This window comes from Nicotiana tabacum, chromosome 20 (assembly GCF_000715075.1).
Source record: "Nicotiana tabacum cultivar K326 chromosome 20, ASM71507v2, whole genome shotgun sequence".
NCBI classification, from domain to species: domain Eukaryota; kingdom Viridiplantae; phylum Streptophyta; class Magnoliopsida; order Solanales; family Solanaceae; genus Nicotiana; species Nicotiana tabacum.
In genome coordinates, this window is record NC_134099.1 from 128,045,664 (window position 1) to 128,069,118 (window position 23,455).

The following is a 23,455-nucleotide window of genomic DNA, read 5'->3' on the forward strand; positions in this document are numbered from 1 at the left end:
TTTAACTGTTAAATACCAAAATGGGAAGTGTCGGATGGCCTTGTCTTCACGAGAGGCGCCATCATGACTGGGTCCGGGTTTAGGGTTATAACAAGTTGGTATCAGAGCCTAGGTTACATAAGTCTCACGAGTCATTAGCAGGTTTAATAGAGTCTCGCGGATCGGTACAGAGACGCCTATATTTATCCTCGAGAGGTTGCAGAACCTTTAGGAAAAACTTCATATTCTTGAAATTCTTATCGTGCGAATTTTTTGATCCGAGTACTAAACTTCTGTTATTCTATTCTCTCACAGATGGTGAGGACACACGCTACCGGTCAGGATGGATGACCACCAGTACCACCAGCTGTGGTCACCAAAGGGCGAGGACGCGATCGTTGTCGCTGTAGGGGCAGAGGTGTGGCACGTACAACATCTAGGGCAGCACCTGCAGATCCACCAGCAGCCCCAGTTCATGATCAGGTCCCAGTTATGGATGCTTCAGCAGCACCAGCTCAGGCACCAAATGTGTCCATTGTGATTCTGGATCTTTAGGAGGCCTTGGCTCAGAGCTTATCAGTTTGCACTGGCCTAGCTCAGGCGGTTTCAGTCACTACAGTCGCAGCTACTTCTTAGGCCAGTGGAGGCAATAAGACTTCCGCCGCTAGCACACCTGAGCAGGTCGTGCAGGGACTTCAGACGCTGGGGGAACATCCATCCCAGCCGGTTGCAGCTGCTCAGGACTATGTAGTTCCTGCCATGCCAAAGGATGAGCAGCGTAGGTTGGAGAGGTTTGGCAGACTTCAGCCTCCGACCTTCAGTGGGGCAGAGGGTGAGGACGCCAAGGGCTTCTTGGATAAGTGCTAGAGGATGCTTCATACAGCGGGTATTCTGGAGACCAGCGGGGTCGCTTTTGTCACACCTCCTTTTTACACACCCGAAGGTATTACAGGGAGTTTTTCCAATTTAAGTGACATTATTTGAAATGGGATTATTTATTTATCAGAGTCGCCACTTGAAATATTTTAATTGGTGTCCCAAGTCACCAGTTTATTTTTAATCCCAAATCGAGAAAAACTCGACTTTCCTTTTGAAGTCTGCGAACCAGAAATTCTGAATAAGGAATTCTGTTAACCCGAGGGAAGGTGTTAGGCACCCCGGATTCCGTGGTTCTAGCACGGTCGCTTAAACTATTATAATTGGCCTATTATCTGATTTTAATACATGTTTTAACCTATGGTATAATTTTAAATTATTAACCGCTTTTAAATTATTTTTAGGAAGATTCAACGTTATTGAAAACACGCCTTGAACCACGCCACATGAAATGCACTCGCGGTCCTCGACAGATTTTTATTTAACGTTGTTGAGATTTGGATTTGGGTCACATGAAATGCACAACCGAGTTTAAGGAAATTAATTTAATAGCGCGCCTAAAGCAACTACGCACTTTCAAGATTGCGAGGGCCATAAAAAATTCAACTAAAAGCACACCTCGATTTCTAAAGGGTTAAAATTAATTAAGTGAGGGCCATGGGTTTTAGGATTTTATTTGGCATGGCACATCACAATTTATTTTAAAAGATTTGTACTCAATTAAAGCAATCTACGGATGTTCATGAATTAATTATTTTCCTAAATTTGAAGTCATTGCAAGGAAATAGAAGATAAATAATCCCACATTGACTACAACTGATCCTAAAATTGTTTCAATTATCCGCCATTGCATAATGCCTAAAATCAAATAAATATTCAGTATTTAGTCAATATTTTTACAAGAGAAATGCTAAATAACTAATGATGATCATTAATATATATTTTTTTTGTTTCTAAGTCACTTATGATCTAACCATTAGTAAATTCGACAAAGGAACTCCATTCAAACAATAAATAAAAAAATGTAGGTATTTTAAATATAAAATTAAAGCACAAAAAAAAGAAGTTAAAGATGCATTTCAAGCATGAATCAAAAAAGAAACTGATTGAATTGGCAAAAAAATTGATGTGGCTCCTATTCTCTCTAGGATGAGAAGGAATAGTAATTTCGTCATTATTTTCCGATCATAACTCCGGCATCCGGTGGTGGAACTAACCAAACTTGGTGTCAAAAGATACATAATTTCCTTACGAATAATACCCAATTGGTTTCAACTCCAGATCTATAGTCAATTTTTGTAGATCTTAATTTCATTTTCACGAGTTACTGTAGCAGACAGTGTTCTTCATTCAATTTTAGCGATTCAGCTAATTCCAGCGCTACTTTTCAGCACAAAAGCTTGTTTTGATAACGTGAAAGTGTTCTCTTCTCTTCTAAGATTGGTTTGAATTCTAAGCTTCATTTTAAATCGAAATTACTGTTTTTTACAATTTGGACTGTGAAATTGGATTCACAACCATAAACAGTAAGTAACTTGAAGCTAATTCGAATTACAGTAGCATCGTTTTCTTTCAAAGTTGTTGCACCTTTGTCATGTAATTAAAGTGCTAAAGAATTACAACTGTAATGAACACACAGGCAGGTGGCCAGCCACCATTTGTGGCTGAGCTGCCTACCCAACCTCCTCCAAACATTGCACAAACATTAGGAAACACAAATAACAACAAACAACCGATGTATTACTCCAAAATTCTAAAACCTTGCACTTTAAATACTGCAATGCATGAGCAACAGGAAGTTGAGCCAATTCCCATTCGTCCACCTACAATATTGAATGGAGAGCATGTTATTCAGTTCACAGAAGCAGAAGTAGAAAGGATGGATATCATCGAAGGATTACAATATGCAATAGTTGGTAAATGTTCTTATGGCAGCCCAGAAATTCAACAACTGCGTAAGCTAATACCAATTCAATGTGGAATTAAAGGTGAGTGTAACATTGGATTTCTAAGGGATAGGCACATTTTGATTAGAATGACGTTAAGGCAGGACTATCTTCATTTCTCATCAAAAACTCATTACATAAAGGACAGGATGGCTATCAATATCAGCTTAGGCCATTGATTTACGACTCAAAGTTTAGAGCAGATGAAGAAACACCCAAGGCAATGGCTTGGATTTCATTCCCAGGTCTATTGCCAACCTTTTTTGTGAAGGAATGTCTATTTTCTCTAGCTACAGCAGTTGGTAAACCTATGCATCTAGACATGGCAACAATTAATAAAACTAGACCTAGTTGTGCTAGGGTGAAGGTACTAGTTGATCTACTTGCAGATTTGCCTAAAAAGGTGAGGATGGACATATTCAATGAAGCTAATGGAACAACAAGAACTGAATGGGTGAAAATTCAATATGACATGCTGCCTAAATATTGTAGACATTGTAAACTTCAAGGGCATGATCAATTTGAATGTTGGAGGATACACCCTGAACTATATGTGGAGAAGGAGAATGCTAACCAAGCAGATACAGCTAAGAAGCAGGACATAGGGAACTCACAGCCTATAATGATTTTATCTAGTGGAAAGGTCGTGGGTAATGTGAATGTTACAGCAAAAGAGCAATGGAAGGAAGTGAAGGACAACAGAGTTAGAAATGTAGTAAATCAAAATACTAGTCTCAATAATAATGGAATGGAGATAGCACCAGCTAAGCAGCTTGAAAACAATAAGAACAAGGAGGGTACAAGCACTATAGATAGACAAGCAAAAGCACAAAGCAACAATGGTAAGGAATTGGTGGCAGTAGACAATGAAGATAATGATCATGTTCAAGTAGCTAACAAGTTTGCAATATTACAAGGGATGGATGAAGAGGAAGAACCTGTTAATCAATTGGCAATGGTGGCAGCTAATGCAACAACAAACAGTCCAACAGTTCATAACCAAGCATCTACAAAGCAAAAACCAAAACATATGGTCAATAATGAGGGAAAGCTAAATCCAGTAGCACAAGCTTTTCATCTTAACTCATCGGGGATTGGTTCGACTAATGGTCTAGTCAATAGAAATGAGGCATCAAAAGCAAAAAATGATACTGCACAATGGGTAGAAGAAGTTTCAAGGATAAAACAGGAGATGGAATAGTAAAGATCAATACATCATGCCAGGAAATCCCATCACAAGATACATTAGTGAACATGGAACTTAATAAAACTCCAAATTTTCAAGCAGAAAGGTCAAAATCGTCTACATTTAAAGAAAGAGTGCAACGCTATGCACAAAGGGAATACGATTCAGAGGAGAACGAAGTACCACTAGGAGCACAAGCTGATGAGGAACCAAATGAGAAGGACAAAGAAGAAGATGAGCAAAGTGTAAATGGAGAGCTACATGCCAATGACAACAATACAACTGGTATTTTTTAATAATGGGAAGATCAGTAATTGTTGAGCACAACAATAATTATCAGGTAGCAGAAGTCACAGAAATTAGAAACTATGAAGGAAGAGGCCCAGAGATAAGAGATCCTAGAGGAACAGAAGACGATAAACTTCAGAAATCACAAAAAGACTCACAAGGACACAACACAACAGAGAAGGAGAAACGGCCAAAACAAAAAACAGAAATAGTAAATGTTACTGTTACATTGGAGAAAAGGCAGTTGCAGCTGTTAAAATGAGGGGAAGAGAAGGCCTTGGTCCCTAAAAAGAATGCATTTGGAGCTACATTAGGAGGGAAGGAAGACAATGAAGAAGGAGAAGAACATGGTAGATCAGGATACGACATGGATCACGAATCAACTACCCAACACCTTATGAATGCTGCAAGGAAAGGTGACTTATCACCTATGCAAGTGGAAAAGGCAAAATCAGCAGCAAAAGGTAAGAAGAAGCAACAAAAAGATAATTTTACAGCCCCAAAACCTGAGGTGCACACAAGGAGAACGCTAACTAAATCAAACAATCAGTGATGAATGCTCTCATTTGGAATATAAGGTCAGTCAACACACAGCAGGCCTTTGAAAGGTTGACAAAAATGCACAGGCAAAATCACTATGAATTTGTAGGATTAATGGAGCCAAAGCAACAAGCAAAAAAACTGGAAAGGTACAAAAACAAGATAGGACTTGCACAAGCAATTTCAAATGTTTCCAACAAGATCTGGGCTTTCATAGATGAGGTATTCGAGGTAACTATTATGTACAATATGGTGCAACAATTAACACTACGATTGTTTCATACTGAATCGCATGTGGAGTTTGTCCTAACATTGATATATGCTAAATGTGATGCAATTGAAAGGATAGAATTATGGGATTCATTATATGCAATGGCAAGGGATATGGATGCACCATGGCTTGTAGGAGGAGATTTCAATGTAATATGGGACGAAGAAGAGAAGTTTGGTGGGTTACCTGTGTCATTGAATGAAATTGATGATTTTCGACACTGCGTCAACACTTGCAATCTCTTCGACCTTCGATTTAAAGGTAGCATATTTACATGGTGGAATGGGAGAGCAGAGGAAGACTGTATCTTCAAAAGGCTAGATAGATGCTTGGCCAATCTTCAGTTCCAACAAACATTTCTAGGAATAGAGTTGCAACATTTGTCAAAGACTGGTTCCGATCATAGTCCAATGTATCTGAAGTGTGATATTGAGACTCCACCAATAAAAAAGCCTTTTAAGTTCTTGAATTTTTGGGTGGAACATGCAACTTTTAAAGATGCGGTGAAAGAGAATTGGACTGCTGATTTCAGTGCAAATCCTTATATTCTTTTTAATCACAAGTTAAAAAAATTAAAGAAGGCCCTTTCATTGTGGAGTAAGGCTACATTTGGAGATATTTTCCAAAAGATAGCAAGCATGGAGGAGGTAGTGATGGTTCATGAAGCAGACTTTGAATCAAATCCTACAGGGATGAACAGGGAAAGGCTACAAAAGGTTCAGGCAGAATTGATCAAATATCTTGCACTAGAGGAGAAATATTGGCACCAAAAGGCAGGCATGACTTGGTTCAAGGAAGGGGATAGGAACACTAAGTTCTTCCACACACAAGTGAGAGGTAGGAGGAAAAGACTTCAGCTTAACAGAATTCAAAATAGTGGAGGAACCTGGATTGAAGAAGAACAAAAAATTGCAGAAGAGACTATCAAATTCTACGAGGAACAGTTCACAGAAGCAACTACTCTTTCATCATTTGATATCGTAGAGCATGTTCCTAATCTGATTAACACTGAGCAGAATGCAGAATTGATTAAGCAACCAACAAAAGAGGAGGTTAAAGTGGCAGTACTCGGACTTAATGGTGATAGTGCTGGGGGGCCAGATGGTATGACAGGCAAATTTTATCATTCTTGTTGGGACATAATAGGGGATGACATGTATGATATGGTGAGGACTTTTTTCAATGGTCATGAGCTACCCAAGTGTGTAACACACACCAACCTAGTTCTGCTACCAAAGAAAAAAGAAGTTACCACTTTTTCTGATTTAAGACCAATAAGCCTTAGTAACTTTTCAAATAAGGTTATATCGAGGGTGGTACATGAAAGGCTAGTGAAATTTCTCCCAAGTCTGATATCGGAGGAACAGTCAGGTTTTGTTAAGGGCATGAATATTGTAGAAAACATCCTTCTAACTCAGGAGATAGTGACTGAAGCTAGATATGACCAAAGCTTATGATAGATTATCTTGGCTATTCCTAACCAAGGTACTGAGAAAGATGGGATTCACAGAAAGGTTGATAGGGATTGTCTTTGGATTAGTTTCAAACAATTGGTATTCTATTCTAATCAATGGTCAAGCTCATGGGTTCTTTAAGTCCTCAATGGGAGTAAAACAAGGTGATCCTGCATCTCCAACTTTGTTTATATTGGCAGCAAAAGCATTATCTAGGGGTCTCAATGCACTATATACTAACCTGTATTTTTGTGGATTTGGGATGCCAAAGTGGAGTCCAAAGATCAATCATTTGGCGTATGCAGATGACATGATTATTTTCTCATTCTCAGATGAAACATCTCTAATGTTGATTATGCAAGTGCTGAATGCATATGAAGCTGCATCTGGGCAGCTTGTTAACAAGACCAAATCAGTTGTGTACCTGCATCATTTAACAGACATGGAAGTGGTCAGCAAGGTGTAAAGGATCACAGGCATTCATAGGAATTATTTTCCTATCATATATCTAGGTTGTCCTATATTTTATGCAAGGAGAAAGCTGGAATACTATCAGCCCCTAATTACTAAGGTAATGGACAAACTGCAATCATGGCAGGGTAAGTTATTATCAGTAGGGGGAAGGGCAGTTCTCATATCCCATGTACTGCAAAGCATGCCTATGCATCTATTATCAGTTGTAAACCCTCCAAATTATGTGATAAATAGGTTGCACAAATTGTTTGCTCAGTTTTTCTAGAGCAGCTCTGTAGGAGGAACTAGTAGGCATTGGGCTTCATGGAATACCTTATGCATGCCAGTTGAGGAAGGAGGAATAGGTTTTAGGTCACTGCATGATGTAGCAAAGGCATTATTCAGCAAGTTGTGGTGGAATTTCAGAACAAAACCAAGCCTATGGAGCTCTTTCGTATGTCAGAAATACTGTAAAAAATTGAATTCTGTAATTGTTCCATGGAAAAGGGGGTCTCACATTTGGAGAAAAATGTTGGAATGCAGAGATCTGATTGAACATCAAATCTTTTGGCAAACAAAAAGGGGATCCTCACTATTTTGGTTTGAAAACTGGACAGGTCTTGGGGCACTATATTTTTTAGTTCCTCAGGACTTTGGCATTGATGAAACTGTACATAATGTACATGATGTTACCTTAGATGGTGAGTGGGATGTGGATAGGCTATTTGAAATGCTTCCTAAAGACTTAGCAGTACACATTCTGGAGAAAATAAAACCACCTTCACCTCAGCAGGTTCTTGACATGCCTTGTTGGATGCTGGAAACAAGAGGATATTTCAGTGTTAAGTCAGCATGGGAGTATACAAGAAGAAGAGACGAACCAAGAACAGCTTATAGGATGATTTGGCTAAAGGGACTGCCTTTTAAAATAGCATTTTTCATGTGGAAAGTGTGGAAAGCAAAGCTACCTTTAGATGATTTCTTGAAAAGGGTAGGCTACTGCATGCCATCAAAATGTTGGTGTTATGTACAGCCTGACGAGGAATCTCTTCAGCACTTATTTTTTAGATCAGAAACTGCAAGGACAACTTGGAAGTATTTTCTATCGAGGGCAGGAATAGCTGTGGAGGGATTAACATTGCACCAAGCAATCACAAAATGTTGGACTGCAAATGTGTGCTGAAGGCTCAAACCAGTAATGCAAGAACTTCCCTCATGTGTAGTCTGGGAACTCTGGAAAAGAAGAAATAGTATGAAGTATGGTGATGCTGTGACAACTAGCAGGGTGATTTATCAAGTTTCATCAAATCTCCAGGCATTGGTGAAAGAGAGAAAACCTGGGATGGACATGGTACCTCACAAATGGCAAGATATATTAGCTATGATGGAAAATTTCACTCCTAAACTTAAGATTACCAAAGTCATGTGGGAATTTCCAAGTGCAGGATGGCTAAAAGTTAATACGGATGGTGCATCGAGGGGAAATCCAGGCAGGAGCTCAATAGGTTTTTGTATAAGAAATGAAAATGGAGACATAGTCAAGTCAGTAGGGAAGGAGATTGAGAAGACAACAAACACAGTAGCTGAAGCGAAGGCCATGGTAGAAGCACTAAGGTTCTGCAGATTTCATCAATACTCTCATGTATGGCTTCAAACTAACTCAATATTATTAAAAATGATAATGGATGGGATCTGGAAACCACCATGGATCATATTTGAGCAGGTAGAGGAAATGATGCAACTAATGAATGGGGGCAATTACACAGTTACTCATATTCATAGGGATGGCAACAAGCTGGCATATCACTTGGCTAATTATGTTTTAGATCATGGAGAAATAGAATGCCAACAATTCTGGCATCTAGATGCACATGGAAGGAGGTTAGTTAATGAAGATAAGCTGCAATGTCCAAGTCTAAGGGTGAAGGTGGACAGGAGATAAGAAGCAAAGATAAAAGGAAGAGCAGGAGCCATGTCAACTTAATCGACCAATATATTCAAATCCTAAGGGAGGAGGATATAATGGTTGGTATTTCTAACTATCTTTTCTCTCGTGCAGGTGCCATTACGAGTATATTATCCTATGCCTTCAGAAAGCCAATGGGCAATGACTTGGGAATGTCTTGTTTTCCATCAAGACAAAAGGAACGACAAAGGCAGGCACGCCTGGAACAAATGCATGGGATCGAGGAGTCATCGTTGGAAGCAAAATTCGAGTTTTTTTGTAAGCACGCGTCCAGCAGCTTGAGAGAATATGAAGGCATGCGCATTGGGATAACAAAACTGGATGTAATCAGAGACATGGAATACACGCATGCTTCTAGCATTACTATATTAATGAATGCTTCAAGATGTTTGGGTCCTGGAGATTACTAGGTCGACGAGCTACAACAATTGGGAGGACAGTTTAAATTCCAACAGGGATGCACTCCTATTTTCAAAAGGATTTGCACACTGGCATACACATGGGAAAGAAGGCATGAGCATGGGGATTTGACAACAAAAAATAAAAATAAAAAATGGGACATGCATTTGCTCGTAGTTCATTATTTTGGAAATGCAATGGAAAAGTTTGCAGCACATGGAAAGGACATCAAGACATTAGCATGATGCTGGTTATTTTTGGAAATACAAACTCATGTATCAAAAGGAGCAAAAGCATGTGAAGCATGGGTTCAAATACCAAACAATGAAGTTGATAATGCAGACAAGCACATTGTAGGCATGTGCATTACATTGGGTGCAAATGCCAAGGACCTTGGCCCTCTCAATAGTGGGGGAATCTAAAGGGGACATCACATGATCAAGTGTGGGAATCGGCTGCTACAGTAACAGTAAGCTACAGTTACGTTGCTACAGTACCGTATGCTACAGTACCGAGCTACCAAATTGGTGGAGTCGACGTGAAGTTGCTAAAGGGTCTATTCACAAAAATCAAATTTAACTCTAGAACTGGGACACTTTGGACTGGAGATACAACGTCGACATGGACTCACTTGGGTTGTTTTGACAACTACAAAGTTTTAGTAGGCATAATGTGATATCAATTGGGTTATTATGCTCAATTTTGATAATACGTTACATTAGAGTGCAAAGTCTATTTCCTTTCATTGAAGGAAGACAATGATAATTTCCGAATTATTGTATTTTCTTTTCTATTTTTAATAAAAAACTAGCCCTAGGCGCTTGCCTAGAGGATTGAAAAAAAAAAGCATGAATCAATAATCTCATAAATTAAATAATTATCAACAGTAATTCACCGAATTATCCATTAACATTTAACAACTCGAGTATCCAACTTAACATATTGGTAATTTGAGAGCTTAGCAAAAATGAAACCTCAAACCAATTTAACAATTACACATGCTACATTTATGATCTTGAATAGAATCAGAAAATGAACAAGTAGGATTTTTATTCATGATTCTTTAGAGATTGGCAGAAATACATAAACGCACCTAGATTGCAACATTTGATCTAAAGCAGTCAAGTAAAGGCGAAGGAAAGCTGGGGCTTAGCAATGAAGCTGACAGCAACGAATCAGCCCGGGAAAGCTCAGAGTACGACCTTCCATGGACTCGGAACTCGCCGGAAAATTCAAATTACACCAAAACTCGTCGGAACTCGGATCTCTTGCTTTTTCATTTCATCTCGTTTTTTAGCCTTTATGCTATGTATTCTTTCTCTATCTTTTTTTGTGTTTTCTGATCTTTGAAGTAAATAAAAGAAACTGAAGAAGCTGGCTCTTTTTTTTTTGCTTGAGAAGAAACGAAAATGGTGGAAAAGTGGGGAGCAGTGGCTAAGTCTTCAAGGTTGAAGATGATAGTGAAGAAGGAAAATGGGAGCTTCTCTGAGATGCGCCGTTTGCTGGGTTTCTCAGTGGTAGGGATCTGATCGTGTTCTTCCCTTTAGGTCTCCTATATCTAGGTTTTTTAAAGGGTAAGGGGTTTGGGTAGGCTAGAGTGATGGGCTTGGGCTAAAGGGTTTGACTTGGGTTAATTGAATGGGGTCAATCTTAAGGATTAGCCCAATTTTGAATAAACAAGACCAAACATTTTTTTTCTATTTTGTTCTATTATTATTTCTTTTTCTTTTCTTTAACTAATTAAAACACTAAATTAAACTATTTTTTGTAGAGATTAAAATTCTTTATTTATTAAAACAACTAATTAACTTAAAACTAAGTAAAACACTAATTTCTAAAGACTAAAAGTTAAATATGTAAAAATGACAATTTTTATGATTTTTTCTATGATTTTAAAATATTAAAAATGCATGAAATGCAACTAAATAAAGAAAAATTCATAAAAATCAATAAAAATTATTTTTGGTTTACTTTTAGGAGTTATCTTCATGTAGGGCAAAAATTGCGTGCTCACAGCTGCCCCTCTTTACTCGGAAACACGAAGGGTTTTTGGGCAAAGATAAAATGAGCAAATATGAGCGATTTTTTCCTATTTGGGAAACTCCATGAGAAGCATTTTTTGCAAAAATCTGACCGAACTTTGCTTCGGAGGTTGCCTACATATCCTTAGTTATAAAGGAATCAGGTTAGTGTAGTTCTGGAAGTTTTGGTAGCTGGGACTACCGAGAAGCTGTTATTTCACTGTTGCTGATGCTGCTACTGCTTGCTGAACTCCTTATTACACCAAAATGGAAAATAAAAAGCTAAACTAGCTAACCCTATCAACTACGAGTTACAAGATTCCTATCTATAAATCTCTTGAAGCTTGATCTTGAGTCTTAGCTGGTTCTTGATGTGGACTCTGATCTGAATCTTGATGCTCGTTAGCTGTAGGTGCTGGTTCTTTCTTCAGCTTTGGGTCAAGAGGGGACATGCGAATCTTGTGACTTTAATCATATCTTGAGCAGTCCACATCTTTCTCCGCTTCAACCTTTTGAATTCACTTCTTTTGTTCTTTTTCTTCTTTTCATTATTCTGGATTGAGACTCGTTCTTTCAGTCATCTCGAACCCTGTGCCTCGAGGTCAGACCTGCTCAGATGCTAAAACAAAAAAAATGAACGAAATTTTTCTGCCCCAATTTTCACTAGGAAACTTTCGTCAGTTATTTGTGACAAAAGTCTGAACTATTCCTCTTTTTTCTCTCTTTTTTTTTTTTGTTTTTTGTTTTTTGTTTTTTTTTTTTTTTGAAAGTAAATTAAATAAGGATTGCATCTATCCATAAAGGAAAAAATCAGGGGATGGAGCCCTATATCTAAAATGTCAACTCAGGGATTGGAGCCCTAATGCTGGCGAAAAGGCGACTAGGGAATGGAGGCCCTATGTCTAAAAGCTCAACTCAGGGATTGGAGCCCTAATGTTGGTAAAAAAGGCGACTAGGGAATGGAGGCCCTATGTCTGAAAAGGCTCAACTCAGAGATTGGAGCCCTAATATTGGCAAAAGGCGACATGGAGGCCCTATGTCTAAAAGGCTCAACTCAGGGATTGGAGCCCTAATGTTGGCAAAAAGGCGACTAGGGAATGGAGGCCCTATGTCTAAAAAGGCTTCACTCAGGTATTGGAGCCCTAATGTTGGCAAAAAGGCGACTAGGGAATGGAGGCCCTATGTCCAAAAAGCTCAACTCAGTGATTGGAGCCCTAATGTTGGCAAAAAGGCGACTAGGGAATGGAGGCCCTATGTCTAAAAAGGCTCAACTCAGTGATTAGAGCCCTAATGTTGGCAAAAAGGCGACTACGGAATGGAGGCCTTATGTCTAAAAAGCTTAACTCAAGGATTGGAGCCCTAATATTGGCAAAAGGCGACTAGGGAATGGAGGCCCTATGTATAAAAAGCTCAACTCAGGGATTGGAGCCCTAATGTTGGCAAAAAGGCGACTAGGGAATGGAGGCCCTATGTCTAAAAAGGCTCAACTCAGTGATTGGAGCCCTAATATTGGCAAAAAGGCGACTAGGGAATGGAGGCCCTATTTCTAAAAAGGTTCAACTCAGGGATTGGAGCCCTAATGTTGGCAAAAAGGTGACTAGGGAATGGAGGCCCTATGTCTAAAAAGCTCAACTCAGGGATTGGAGCCCTAATGTTGGTAAAAAGGCGACTAGGGAATGGAGGCCCTATGTCTAAAAGCTCAACTCAGGGATTGGAGCCCTAATGTTGGTAAAAAAAGGCGACTAGGGAATGGAGGCCCTATGTCTAAAAGGCTCAACTTAGGGATTGGAGCCCTAATGTTGGCAAAAGGCGACTAGGGAATGGAGGCCCTATGTCTAAAAAGCTCAACTCAAGGATTGGAGCCCTAATGTTGGCAAAAGAGTAACAGATTGAGGTTGGGAATCTAAGCTATCATTTTGTTTGGATTTTCTCCTCTCTCTTTTTGAAATGAGTAAATGCGGGAAAGAAAAATTGGAGGGGACTTCCCTTTTTATGGATTGCAAAGTTGTTTCTAACACTTGCGCACTTCTTTTTTTTCCTTCTGGTTGCATCTGTTTCTTGCACGGTTGCTTTGGATTGCACCTGTTTCAAATTATCAAACAAAGAACAATTGTTAGTTTGAAACGGTGGTTGGTTTTGTGGCCTTGATTATCTCAATCGCTTGATCTCGGCCCAACTTCTTTGATGAAGATCTCAATTGCAACTGCTTGTTTCCTAGGGACCCATTTCATTTCATGCCCTGAGAACCTCTGGGGGTTTTTTCAGATTTCGCCTTGACGGTTGGTCGGTGGAACTCAACCTTTCCAACTTTATTTCACCTTCGTAGGCCTTTCATTTTGGCTTCTTTCTTCCAACTTTAATTTCAGATAATTTTGGTACCTTGGTTTTTCAAACTTTTGCCGAGATGGTTGGCCACGTAGGACTCAACGTTTTCAACTTCATTTGCCTTTACGGGCACTTCGATTTGATTTTCTCCTTCCAAGAGTTTTCAGTTTCGGAGCATCGGCCGACATGGCCAGTCGAGGTCGACTTGATGCCCCTGACGAGGCTGGGTGCCTTTTGGACATTAGCTTGTATCAAACGAAATCCCTGTAAATTAGTCTTGCCATCCTTTCTTTGTCTTAGTTTCGGAACAGTGTTAGACCGAAAGGGATTCAAAGAAAACAGACAAAGGAATTGATAAACGAATTTAGACAAGAGGTATCCCTTTCGGGGAAAGGAAAGAAGGATTTAACTGGAGTACATGCGGACTTCAATGAACATGACATGTCTTTTGGACTGGATGCCTCATCTGTGTAAACCGTCCGACTCTCAGAAATTCATCACAACTTTGCCTCAAAATTCGAGAAACCTTGCTAGGATTTTATCGATACTGATGGCTGTGAGGATTTTCTTTTCGATCAGTGGGCCCTTTGCAAGTTTTCACTAGCTGACCTCTCTCATTTCTCTTCTCACCAGTGCCTTATAGGTATATCGGGCAGTATAAAATTCTTCGACGGATTGGACAGGTTGCTTATGAGTTAGAATTGTCATCCGAATTGGAATTTGTCCACCCGGTATTCCATGTATCTATGTTGAGGAAATGTATTGGAGACCCTTCTCGAGTCGTCCCTATCAAAGATGTACAGGTTACAGAGGACCTATCATATGAAGAAGTGCCAGTGGCTATATTAGATCGACAAGTCCGCAAGCTGAGAACAAAAGATGTAGCTTCCATCAAAGTATTGTGGAGGAACAAGAATATGGAAGAAATAACATGGGAAGTAGAAGAGGAGATGAAGTCTAAATACCCGTACCTATTCCAGAATGAAGATAACAAGGATGCTGGAGGAACACATGATACATTGGAAGGTGAAATGGCTCTATGAGGTAAGCAATAACTTGAGAATACTCTTCCTTAATACAAAATGGCGATATGCAGATAATGTACATATCCATAATGCTTTGCATACTCTTGTAAGGTCGTACGTTGAGTTAACTGCTTGCAAGTTTGTCCTCTATTTATGAGAGAAACTTGGCCGGAATCCACGATGATTTAAACTCCCCATGAACCCTTACATTCGAAGACGAATGTTCCTAAGGGGGGAAGGGTGTTACAACCCATATCCACACGTGTTAGTTCGTGCCATATATTAGTTAAAATAAATCCTAGAAGGAATTACCTTTGAGATGATAAGAAGTTAATCTTATTGGTCTTAAGTGATAAAAGGGTGTATAAGGGTGATTAACAAGTATTAGAAGTTAAACGAATCAAGGATGTTGTAACTCATATTTTCAGGTAAACCTAGAGGTTCTTAATACACTCAAGAGGTCATGTATTAAGGTATTTGAATCATATAATATCTGTATCATAAGTCTTGAAGTCAAACGAGTTATGAAACAAAAGTCGACAAACGTTGTCGCAACTTAGGTTCATAATTTTACTTAAATATTAGGTCAAATATTTCTAAGTTTTTCTCCTAATTTACAGGGAATTACGGGGTGATCTACTCACCAAATTAAAGATCTATGAGACTAGTTTCCAACGCATTAAATCGTTTGTCAATACGATCTCGGAGTATAGAGATATTCATATTTCGCAAGCCTGCACAGATTGGTAGATGACAAGTAGGTGCATCACCTACTTGCCAAAATGATAGGACAAAATTAAAAGACCTAAGTCGGCCAAGAGAGGACTTTTAAGGGGTTATGAACTCAGTTATTTCATCCATATTTCAGACCCTCAAAACCAAAGTTAACCCCTGCAACTCCTCCCCAAAAATCCCACACAAACCCTAATCGATTTTTCCTCTCTTTCGAGTTCTAATTGAAGGTAAAACCTAGAGTTTGAAGAACCAAGGGAAGGTTTGAATTATCCAAAAAGTAAGGTAAGTTACTTCCATCTTTTACATTTTTCTCTGCTGTGAATTCATGGTAATTCGTTCTATACATGTAAGAAATCACGGGACGGTGATCGGAAGCCGTGAGTTCAAGTTATTCACTTGTAGCGGACTGTTTTGTGGACTGTTTTGTGTTGCTGTTGGGCTGCATGTTTTACTACTATTTTGTGGAGTTTTGGAGGTTTAAGGGTGTGGAGAAACATCATATATATGTAGGGTTGTGGGCTGATAGTTATTCGTAACATTTTCAGGTCGTTTGACACGACTATGGTGGTCGTCGTATGTATGATGTAATTAGGTTGTGTGTGAACTATTTTGGGAGGCTCAATATGTTTATTATTGATGCTGTTTGGTCTGTTTGGTAATTGTTTTGAATGGTGTGAAGTCGTATATATAGGGGAGGTGTTGTTCGTTTCACCGTAAAATAGGTTGTGGTCGATATATAATAGTTATGACGCTTAAATGATAACGATAGTATCGTTTCTCTTATTGTAGACTAAGGAGTTGTGACAATTGCATAGCTTGCGATTGGGGAAGTATATACACGGTATGTGAGGCTATCCCTTTCCTTCTTTTGCACGACTCAGATTGTACATAATGTAATGAACGAGCTTCCAAAGATACTCTACTCTTAGAAGCTAGCAGTACTGACATTGTTTTCCCTCTTATGGAATGATTGATGTTAATGTTGCTTCTCTTATTCTTATGTTATCAATGTTGTTGGTACTTCCTGATTCTTATAAGGTTCATAGTGAAGAGTTAATCCTAATAATGTGTACAAAGGATACCGACCTTACGTCACTCTGAAAGGTTTAGAATGTGATTCCATGAGTCGAGCATGCATTATATATATGTATTTATTTTACTCTACCGAGCTGCGCTATAGTCGGCCGGGTACGGCACCTATTGTGCAACCACTGATCAGTTGGGTTTTACTGAGCTTCACGTGGCTGGGTACGATTCTACCGAGCCATATGATGGCCGGGTACATTTTTTACCGAGCCTATTATGGCTGGGTATGATATGATGATGATGATGCCCATAGAGGCGTATGTTTTAAAAGTTTATGTATACATACATATGTATCATGCATTTCATGTCAGTAGCCCTCACAGGTACTCAGATGTTCCAGGTTGTATATTCTCTATCCCTGCTTACATTACTGTTCGTATTTATGGTTCCTTGCCTTACATACTCAGTACTTTATTCGTACTAACGTCCTTTTGTTTGTGGATGCTGCATGTCATGCTGCAGGCCCTGATAGACAGGCAGGTGCAGCTCCCCCATAGTAGGTTGTCCAGTTCAGCAGTGATTGGCGAGATCCCTTCTCCGGACTTGCCGTGGTCTTGGTATGCATTTTTGTTATAGACATTATGGGTATGTTGGGGCCCTGTTCCGGCTATGTTACAGCACTTATGTTCATTTAGAGGCTCATAGACAGGTGTCGACTCATGTATTGTTTGGTATGCCTTGTCGGTTGGTTTTTGTTGTATAGTCTTTCGTGGTAGCGTGGTAGCTCGTACCTTATATGTAGTTTCTTGATTGTCTGGTCATCCCATGTTATGTATCTTCATGCCATCATATTTTATTGTTGGTTGTCCATGATCCATGTCTACCATTTATATTGATCTCGTCAACCCTAAAAGATAATAAAAAAAAGGTTAGATAAAATGTACTTTGGTGCTCGGCAAGTATGGTCAAGTGCTAGTCATGGCCCTCCAGTTTGGGTCGTGACAAACTTGGTATCAGAGCAAGTCTGTCCTAGGGACTGTCTATGAGGCGTGTCTAGTAGAGTCTTGATTATGGATGTGTAGCGCGCCACATTTATAATCAGGAGGCTATATGACATCTAGGGTTGTTACCTTCTTCCTGAATCTAGATCGTGCGTAGAGTTGAGCCGTAAGTGTTCGTCTCTAATATTCACCTTGTTTTCTTTCAGCGATGCCTTCGACTAGAAAGCAAACAATTAGTAGACAGCTTGATACATCTACGGGAGAGGGTACCAGTCAGGTGCCCCAAGCCAGAGCAGGCCAAAGTGAGGCTTAGAGTGAGATGTCGTCTCATACCTCATCTACTCCGTCTCCTCCAGAGGATATTAGGAGGCACCCAGCACCTCCAGTTCCTCCGTCTGGCACTACAGACCAGGATATGCGGAGTGCTTTACAGTTATTGACTAGCTTGGTAGCTGCTCAGGCTTAGAGGCAGAATACAGGTGCTGCTGAGAAACCAGTTAGTACAAGAGTTCGTGATTTTATTAATTTAGACCCTCCAGTGTTTACCGGATCAGACCCCAAGGAGGACCCACAGACTTTTATTGACCAGGTTCATCATACACTTCGGGTTATGCATGTTAGTGATACAGAGGCAGTAGAGTTGGCTTCTTATCGGCTACGGGATTTAGCGGTTCTCTGGTATGATAGTTGGGAGAGATCCAGGGGTCCGAACCCTCCTCCAGCTGTGTGGAAGGAATTTTCTGAGGCCTTTCTTCGTCACTACTTGCCAGTTGAGATACGATGAGCTAGAGCTGATAAGTTCTTGAACCTTAGACAAGGTAATATGAGTGTGCGAGAGTACAGTATGCAGTTTGATTCTTTAGCAAGGTATGCTCCCCATATGGTGGCCGAGATGAGTGATAGGGTGCATTTGTTCGTGAATGGATTGGGACCACATCTGATAAATGAGTGCACGATAGCCTCCTTGGTGGAGGGCATGGATATTTCCCATATTCAGGCTTATGCCCAGCTAGAGGATCGTAAGCGCCAACAGAGGGCAGATAGGGAGTAGGATAGGGGCCAGCATAAGAGGGCGAGATTTGCAAGGTATTCTAATGACTTCAGAGGCAGCGTCAGGCCCCAGTCTTCGAGGAGTTCGGTGCCACCTGTAGCTAGTGCTCCTCCATAGTTTCAGAGGCCTCGATATGATCGATTTACCTATTTTGGTCCAGGTCAAAGTTCGCAGGCATCAGGCTCGCAACATCACAGGGAGACTAGTCAGACGAGACCCATAACACCACGTTGTGATCAGTGCGGCAAGGCCTACTTTGGACTGTGCCATCGAGGTTCTGATGCATGTTATTCTTGCGGACAGCCTGGCCATATGATGCGGGATTGTCCTAACAGGGGAGGTGATGGTATGGCTCAGCCGACTAGATCTGTGTCTGCTTCTTCCTCATCAGTTCGACCTCCAGCACGGGGTTTTCAACAGTCGACAGGTCGTGGTAGAGGTAGAGGTGCAGTGCCGAGTTCGAGTGGTGGTCAAAATCGAACCTATGCTCTAGTAGGTCAACAGGATCTTGAGTTGTCTTCAGATGTTGTTACAGGTATATTGTCTGTGTTTTCTTATGATGTATATGCGCTGATTGATCCGGGATCTACATTATCATATGTTACACCCTTTGTGGCTAATAAGTTTGGCATTGAACCTGAATTGATAAGTAAACCCCTTGCGGTATCTACTCTGGTAGGAGACTCTGTGATTGCTAGAAGGGTATATAGAGGTTGCACTGTGATGATTTGTAGTCGTCAAACCTCGACAAATTTATTTGAGTTAGAAATGGTTGATTTTGATGTGACAATGGGAATGGATCGGTTGGCCTCATGCTATGCAAATGTTGACTGTCGTACGAAGATGGTTAGGTTTCAATTTCCTGGTAAACCCATCATTGAATGGAAAGGTAACATTGCTACACCGAAAGGTAGGTTTATTCCTATCTTAAGGCAAGGAAAATGATCTCAAAAGGTTACATTTATCATTTCGTTCACGTTAGGGATGCGGAGGCGAAACCGCCTACTTTACAATCAATCCCCGTGGTTAACGAATTTCCAGATGTTTTCCCAGATGAACTCCCAGGCCTTCCTCCTGAAAGGGAGATTGAGTTTAGCATTGATGTGTTGCCTGACACTCAACCGATCTCTATCCCTCCATACAAAATGGCCCCGGCAAAGTTGCGAGAGTTGAAGGTGCAGTTGAAGTACTTGCTAGATAAGGGCTTCATTAGGCCTAGCACTTCACCTTAGGGTGCACCAGTCCTATTCGTGCGGAAGAAAGACGGGTCGTTATGGATGTGTATCGACTATCAACAATTGAATAAGTTTACTACAAAGAACAAGTATCCACTTCCAAGAATTGATGACCTGTTTGACCAACTCCAGGGTGCCAAGTATTTCTCCAAGATTGATTTACGTTCAGGGTATCATCAGGTGAGGGTTAAGGAGAAGTATATTCCAAAGACGGCCTTCCGGACAAGATACGGGCACTTTGAGTTCTTGGTGATGTCGTTCGGGCTAACAAATGTCCCAGCAGCTTTTATGGATCTCATGAATACTGTATTTAGGCCCTATCTTGATGTGTTCGTGATTGTATTCATTAATGACATTCTAGTATATTCTCGTTCGGAGGCGGAACATGTGGGCCACTTGCGGATAGTATTACAGACGCTTCAGGATCGTAAGTTATATGCTAAGCTCTCCAAATGTGAATTTTGGCTTAACTCAATAGTGTTCCTTGGCCATGTGATATCTGATGAGGGTATTAGTATTGACACTCAGAAGATCGATGCAGTAAAGAATTAGCCGAGACCTACAACACCATCAGAAGTCCGAAGCTTCTTAGGGCTAGCAGGATATTATAGGCGGTTTGTAGAAGGGTTTTCCTCTATATCGTCACCATTGACTAAGTTAACACAGAAAGCTACCAAGTTCCAGTGGTCTGACACTTGTGAACGTAGTTTTCAGGAGCTGAAGAATCGATTGACATTCGCACCAGTGCTCACTCTCCCTGAAGGAACAGAAGGTTTTATGGTATATTGTGATGCCTCAGGTATAGGTTTGGGGTGCGTATTGATGCAGCGTGGGAAGGTGATTGCTTATGCATAAAGACAATTGAAGAAGCATGAAAAGAATTATCCAACCCATAATTTGGAATTGGCTGCAGTAATATATGCTTTGAAGACATGGCGACACTACTTATACGGCGTCCATGTTGACATCTACACAGATCACAAGAGTTTACAATACATCTTCAAGCAGAATGAGTTGAATTTGAGGCAGTGTAGGTAGCTTGAATTACCAAAAGACTACAACGTCGAGATATTGTATCATCCCGGTAAAGCCAATGTTGTGGCAAACGCTCTCAGCCATAAATCAATGGGAAGCTTAGTACATATTGAGGCAGGTAGATGGGGGTTGACTAAAGAGCTTCATCAGCTAGCCAATATGAGAATCAGATTGTTAGACTCTGATGACGGAGGTGTTACTGTACAGAATACATCAGAATCATCTTTGGTAGCCGAGGTAAAAGCACGGCAATATGAAGATCCTATCTTAGTACGATTAAGAGAGAGCATTCAGCAGTGTAAAAGTATGGCTTTTGAGATCGGAAGAGATGGGGCACTGAGATACCAGGGCCGATTATGTGTGCCTAATGTGGCAGGGTTGCGAGAGAAGATTATGAATGAGATTCATCAATCCCGATATTCCATCCATCCCGGCTCGACAAAGATGTATCATGATGTCAAGGAGCAGTATTGGTGGGATAACATAAAGAAGTCTATTGCAGAATTTGTAGCCCAGTGTCCCAATTGTTAACAAGTAAAGATAGAACATCAGAAACCCGGTGGATTGCTTCAGAATATAGATATTCCGACCTAGAAATGGGAGGTGATTAATATGGACTTCATTATTGGATTACCTCACTCTTATCATAAGTTTGACTCCATCTGGGTGATAATTGATCGACTTACAAAATGTGCCCATTTTCTGCCAGTTAAGACAACTTACACGGCTGAAGATTATGCAAAGTTGTATATCAAGGAGATTGTTAGGCTTCATGGTGTGCCGGTATCTATTATATCAGACCGAGGAGCTCAAATTACAGCTAACTTTTGGAGGTCTTTTCAGAAGGGTTTAGGCACACAAGTGAATTGCAGCACTGCATTTCATCCGCAGACTGACGGACAGGCTGAACGTACCATTCAGACACTGGAAGATATGCTACGAGCATATGTTCTAGATTTTAAGGGAAATTGGGATGACCATCTTCCACTCATAGAATTAGCCTACAATAATAGCTACCATTCCAGTATTAAAATGGCCCCATATGAGGCACTATACGGGAGAAGATGTAGATCACCAGTTGGATGGTTCAAAGTCGGTGAAACAAAATTATATGGGTCATATTTGATTCACCAAGCTATTGAGAAGGTGAAAGTGATACAGGAGCGATTGAGGACGGCACAAAGCAGGCAAAAATCTTATTCTGATGTCCGACATCATGATCTGGAGTTTGAGGTTGGTGATTGGGTTTTCTTGAGGATCTCACCGATGAAGGGTATTATGCGTTTTGGGAAGAAAGGTAAGCTGAGTCCAAGGTATATCGGGCCGTATAAAATTCTTCGACGGATTGGACAGGTTGCTTATGAGTTAGAATTGCCATCCGAATTGGAATTTGTCCACCCGGTATTCCATGTATCTATGTTGAGGAAATGTATTGGAGACCCTTCTCGAGTCGTCCCTATCAAAGATGTACAGGTTACAGAGGACCTATCATATGAAGAAGTGCCAGTGGCTATATTAGATCGACAAGTCCGCAAGCTGAGAACAAAAGATGTAGCTTCCATCAAAGTATTGTGGAGGAACAAGAATATAGAAGAAATGACATGGGAAGTAGAAGAGGAGATGAAGTCTAAATACCCGTACCTATTCCATAATGAAGATAACAAGGATGCTGGTGGAACACATGATATATTGGAAGGTGAAATAGCTCTATGAGGTAAGCAATAACTTGAGAATACTCTTCCTTAATACAAAATGGCGATATGCAGATAATGTACATGTCCATAATGCTTTGCATACCCTTGTAAGGCCGTACATTGAGTTAACTGCTTGCAAGTTTGTCCTCTATTTATGGGAGAAACTTGGCCGGAATCCACGATGATTTAAACTTCCCATGAACCCTTACATTCGAAGACGAATGTTCCTAAGGGGAGAAGGGTGTTACAACCCATATCCATACGCGTTAGTTCATGCCATATATTAGTTAACATAAATCCAAGAAGGAATTACCTTTGAGATGATAAGAAGTTAATCTTATTGGTCTTAAGTGATACAAGGGTGTATAAGGGTGATTAACAAGTATTAGACGTTAAACGAATCAAGGATGTTGTAACTCATATTTTTAGGTAAACCTAGAGGTTCTTAATACACTCAAGAGGTCATGTATAAAGTTATTTGAATCATATAATATCCGTATCATAAGTCTTGAAGTCAAACGAGTTATGAAACAAAAGTCGATAAATGTTGTCGCAACTTAGGTTCATAATTTTACTTAAACATTAGGTCAAATGTTTCTAAGCTTTTCTCCTAATTTACAAGGAATTACAGGGTGATGTACCCACAAAATTAAATATCTATGAGTCTAGTTTCCAACGCATTAAACCGTTTGTCAATACGATCTCGGAGTATAGAGATATTCATATTTTCCCAAGCCTGCACAGATTGGTAGATGACAAGTAGGTGCATCACCTACTTGCCAAAATGATAGGACAAAATTAAAAGACCTAAGTCGGCCAATAGAGGACTTTTTAGGGGTTATGAACTCAGTTATTTCATCCATATTTCAGACCCTCAAAACCAAAGTTAACCCCTGTAACTCCTCCCCAAAAATCCCACACAAACCCTAATTGATTTTTCCTCTCTTTC

The 23,455-nt window shown here is 40.2% G+C and overlaps 1 long non-coding RNA gene across 1 annotated transcript; it reads right to left on the minus strand.

Annotated features, from left to right (window-relative positions):
- Window positions 1-2,295: 2,295 nt before the first annotated feature.
- On the minus strand, window positions 2,296-10,914 carry LOC142174686 (uncharacterized). Its single transcript, XR_012703709.1, has 4 exons — window positions 10,452-10,914; window positions 6,782-6,964; window positions 3,740-3,808; window positions 2,296-2,678 (listed from the first exon to the last, which is right to left on the minus strand). It is a non-coding gene; the product is annotated as an uncharacterized LOC142174686 (long non-coding RNA).
- Between the last annotated feature and the right edge of the window lie 12,541 nt (window positions 10,915-23,455).